Here is a 5,445-nt window from a genome sequence, read left to right as displayed (position 1 = left end):
AGCCCAGAGCCTGCGTCTTTTGTCTGCCTCGCTCCAGCGGAGGAGCGGGAGACGGCTGCGCGCCCCGAGCGGACCAATCAGAAGCCAGCCGGTGCCGGCCGGTGACGCAGCGATTGGTCCGAGCTCAGTTACTAAGCGGGACAAAGGCAGAAGGGGGGAAGAAAAGGCGAGGATGGGGGGGAAAAAAAGAAAAAGAAAGCGCAAACGGCGGCTACTGACAGGCTAGGCGAGTGCTCTGGGCTCAGGCTGCCCGGAGACAGGCGAGGCTCCCGCTGAGGCTCGGTGCGCCCGGGAGAGTGGAGAGAGGGGGAGGACCGGGACTGGCGGCGGGGGAGGGGAGCGGGCCGATGGAGCGCTTGCTGTCACTTGGTGGGACGCGCGCGCTTCCTGTCCGTAGGAGGTCCCGGGCAGAGCCCCTCCTCGCAGACCTCACCCCCTGGGCCAAGTTGTCGAATACAGCAAAGGCCCCCAAACCCCCTTGCAGGACCGTTACCGCTCAGTAAGAGGATGTGCCATGGCCCCCGGCCACCTCCCCCACGGCTACCTGAGCCTAGTCCCGGCTTCTCCCCGGGCAGTTGGGCGTTTCTTCCGGGGGCATTTCTTAGTTTCTCTGCGCTTCCCACCTCAGGACTTTTGAACCCAAAGGTAACTCCCACGCCTGAAGTAGTGGGTCGCCGCAGCGGGCCCCCTCCGCTGGAGTGCTCAAGCCAGAAAAGAAAAAAAAAAATGTGTGTGTGATTTCTGAGATAAATCACAGGGGTTGGTATCCCTAGCCAAAAGGGCTCTGTTCTGTTTCTCTGACAGACGCTCTCCCGCATCCACCCAGTCTCTCCTCCACCCCACCCCAAGCCTAAAACTGTGTTAGACTTCAGTATGAAAATGCTAAATAGGTATGTGCATTTCAGAAACATCTGATTCACTTGCTGGGGAACACTGAATAGTCAGAGCAGATTTGTATCTGTGTGAAGGTTGTGCCTGGAATTGCCGTTCTGCGGACCCTACAATAGAGTCTTGGGAGGCCAAAAACTGCTCCATTTCCTCTTTACGCGGGAGCAACAAAGCCTATTGTGTTTGGGTTGACAACCTGACTCAAGCCCTAGCAAAACCTCTACCTTGAGTCAAGCCTGTGGAAGGGTTGCCATATTCCACCTCTACCCCCTAAAGTGGTCCTGTCTTCCTTCAAAGGTGCTCTGAGTTGAGACAGTTCCTGGGAGCAGATGCCCAAAATGTGTGCGGCCTGGGTATAGAGTCATGGATTAAAAAGAGCCACTAGAATGAGTAGACAAGGTTGAGCTGAAAAAAAACACAACACATTAGGATTCTTACATGCTTGCTTTCTTGCATTTCTAAAATCCAAATGTAATTCAGAAGCCAGGTCAACTTTGTGACAGGGCACATTCTTAATGTTCTGAGCCCTTCTTCTAGGTAGAAGATGCTGGAAAGTCCACTCATTTGTGGTTTGGCTTCCCAGCAGTCTCTTTACTTCTTTATCTGGGAGCCAGAAGTACTCACCGTTGATAACTCAAAAGGCAGAACAATCAGTCAAGGGCAAGTCGGTTTATTTTTGTTCACCGGTGTCCCTGTGCATTCCCAAACAAAATGAAGGTGAAGAGAGGAAGTGTGGAAAAAATAATGGCTTTCAGATTTCTAGAGCATCATTTAGGGCCGGGGTTTCCATTTCTAATACACAGAGCCAACCGCCCAGGCCTTTCCCACAGCGAAGGCTTTGGGAGATGTAATAAAGAAGCAGCACAGTATATAACCTGGTGCTCAAGACTGGCACATGGAATAAAACTGTGATCCGACCTTGCCACCTAAAGTTGTACTGACCCAACTGTCCAACAAATAAACCTTTGAATAAAAAAAACCTCCAAAGAATAACATTGATGCAAGAGGCGATGATGAATCAAGGGAAGCACACTCGCTTCCTTCCAATGGGTTTGAACCCCTGCCCTGCCGTGGTGGGAAGTGCCTGTCACATGATGCTGGCCTTTCTTTCTTTCAGTTGAGAAATAGAAGTGAGGTTCTGACTGTTTGTCACCAAATCGCCTCAGGCTCTTTGGCAAAGGTATTAGCTCTGGTGTCCTGGACCATTTCCATCCTGGAGAATTATATTTGGCCTGGGTGTGGATTAAATTCAGCTCTAAGAGCTCAAACTCCTGGATCACAACCTGCTACTTTGGAGTTGTTTTCTTTTTCCCTTTTGCCTCTCTCCTTTCTTTTTTCAATAAAAGTAGTCTTTGGTAAATCACAAAATCTGTCTTTATTTATATATCGGTGAAATAGGATATTGCTTTCAGATTTATGCAAGCTTCTTAGTTTATTATAAAACACTCAGAGAATGAAAATGCCACTTAAGTACTTAGAATTAATAGTTTCTTTCTATACCTCCAAATGGATAGGGTTGTCCTTCACTTTTCACCCTGGTATGGTCTTGCTATGAAACTGTTCCAATAAGATCCATTGCTCCCTCTTTATTTCAGAGATGGATGAAATATTTCTTCTGTGAACTGAATATAGGGTATGATCTCAGAGCTCTCTGCGCCAACAGAATCAGCCTGGCGCTCAGCCAAAAGTTCTTCGTGATTAAAGGTGTCATCTGAGCACACAATATTTTTTTTAAAGCCTTGCAAAATGGAAACATACTTTTATTATTTTTTAAGGTCACTAGCTTTAACCCCAAGACTGACTTAACCTTTGCGGAAGGATGACTGGCCTCAATCCCCCTCTTATCCTCTTTCCTTGACCACTTGTCTTGTGTTAAGACCAAGTCCATGCAGCTAAATAAACTCAATAAATGACATTCCAAGAAAACTCTACAAATTATCAGTTGCAGATTTCAAAACTTCCCCAGTCTTGTAAGGTAGAGGTATATCAAGTTGTGATGGAAAAGTTTGCCTATAGAATGTAAAAAGAGCAATGCTGGTGGATCTTCAAGAAAGACCTCTCACCTGAGAACTGATTGTTATCTCTTGAGATAGCAGTGTCTAAAATCATGATCTTCCCATTTTTCCAGAATGGTATACCTTTTACTTGGCATTTGCAATATGTTTTTTTTTTACATCACCTCTACTTATTTCTTGGAACTTGCAAAACCATAATAAGATTCATTAGATCAGCCCAAGGCACTGGAAAATTATGACATGAGATAAATGAGTGGTCTTCATAGAAGTGTCATTCCTCCAGATGCTGCTAAATTCCTGGGCTTAAGGACACTGTTTGAGGGCTTCCTCAGACCCATCAGCAAATGATGTAGATCTGCTCTGCCTCGCTCTCTCCTCTTCGGGTTTTCCTTTAGCTCTAAAGTTTAAAGGGTCTGCCGTAGCCGGTTTGGCTCAGTGGATAGAGCGTTGGCCTGCGGACTGAAAGGTCCCAGGTTCGATTCCGGTCAAGGGCATGTACCTGGGTTGAGGAGGTAGCTGATCGATGTTTCTCTCCCATCCTAAAAAATAATAAAGTTTAAAGGGTCACAAAAAAAGCAAGTCTCTCCCTCTAGCCCAGAGGTTCTCAACCTGTGGGTCGCGACTCCTTTGGGGGTCGAACAACCCTTTCACAGGGGTCACCTCAGACCATCGGAAAACACATATATAATTACATATTGTTTTTGTGATTAATCACTATGCTTTAATTATGTTCAATTTGTAACAATGAAAATACATCCTGCATATCAGATACTTATATTACAATTCATAACAACAGCAAAATTACAGTTATGAAGTAGCAACGAAAATAATCTTATGGTTGGGGGTCACCACAACGTGAGGAACTGTATTAAAAGGTCACGGCATTAGGAAGGTTGAGAACCACTGCTCTAGCCTAACATGCCCCGCCCCCTATTTTTGGTGTTTGCCCTTCCAGCAACACAGGGGTCACCTGGATGGTATCTCTGCCACTGCTGCAAACTCCCCCTCCATTGAGGCAACAGCTTTCAGCTTGGCTCTCACCAGGAGAGAGAAAGCAAATGAGAACCAAATGACAGGAACAATAGTCCAGGCTGTTTCACAAGGGCAGAGCACAAACAGGGCAGGCAGCTGGTGAGCTCTGTTACCTCATTTAATCTCCATCACCCTGAGGAGGGGGGTTGTATTTTTATTCTCATTTTACAGATGAGGACATTGAGACCCAGAGCAGTGAGGAGACTTGTTCAAAGTCACGCAGGCACTTCGCAGCAGAGCCAGGATTGGAGTCCCAGTTCCAGTCAGCCAGTTCGGTGCCTTTCCCACGACACCACACAGCTGGCCTCTCCTCTTCATTCACTTAGCAAATGTTTATTAATGCTTCCAATCACTGGGGATGCTCAAATGAATAAGACAGAGTGCCTAACGTTGAGTTCAGAGCCCTCAGGGGAGGCCAACAAAGGAATAAATAATCCCAGGCATGCGATAATCGCTATAATAATGAAACTGACAAAGTGCTATGTGAGCCCCCAAAACAGTGGTACTCTCTGCCCACATGCAGGTGAGTAAGGCTCCCTAGAGGAGTGACATTGGGGCTGCCCCAAACTTGTATGCACCTGCTTTAAATATGTGGCCTCTTCTCCAATCCATATGATTAGCTCCAAGCCTGAAAAACTGTTATTGAAAGCTGACCCAAAGATCGGGTTTCCAAGGAGTTCCTCATCACCTTTAATCAGACTACCACCTCTTCCTCACCATCTCTGTGCCTTCCCTCCTCCAGTCCATCCTCTACACAGAGTGATGGCTCTAAATTAAAAATCTTAACATGGCACTCCCCTGCACAAACCCTGCCGTAATTCCTTTTGCCTCTAGGATAAGTTTAAGTCTCCTAGCCTGGCATTCAAGGCTTTGAGGATCTAGCCCCTGCCTATCTCGCCAGTCTCTTCTTACACAGTTCTTTTTGTCACTCCTAAGACTACCTATACTGAAGCACTACAATTCCCAGAACAGAAAATTTCTCCTCCATACAACACACTCCACAATAAAGTGGCAAACTCGCATTTGTGTGCAGCTGATCTCCCGGATTGTGCTCATGCAGCCCCCTGTGTTGGCCTCTGCACAACCCTTGACACACAATGTTCAAAGTGTCTGTTTCTGGATCTATCTCTCCCCCACCACTCTTGGAGTTCCTCACGGATGGAGGGCTGTGTACCCAAATCATCAGTGCCCAGCGCCAGGCCTGACACACTGTGAGGGTCTGAGTGTTCTTTGAGTGAATAAACAAAAGTTGTAAGAAGAAACTAAATTCTCCAAGAAGGTTCTAGGGCAGTGGTCGGCAAACTGTGGCTCGCAAGCCACATGCGGCTCTTTGGCCCCTTGAGTGTGGCTCTTCCACAAAATACCGACTTCTGTGCATGGGCCATGAAGTTTCAATCGCACTGTACGTGCGCATCCCATGTGGTAACTCTGGTGCCGTGTCACATATAGAAATTTTTTGATATTTGCAACCATAGTAAAATAAAGATTTATATTTTTGATATTTATTTTA

The sequence above is a fragment of the Myotis davidii genome, unplaced genomic scaffold, assembly GCF_000327345.1.
Source record: "Myotis davidii unplaced genomic scaffold, ASM32734v1 scaffold924, whole genome shotgun sequence".
NCBI lineage: Eukaryota > Metazoa > Chordata > Mammalia > Chiroptera > Vespertilionidae > Myotis > Myotis davidii.
Note: the sequence above shows the minus strand (reverse complement) of the source record.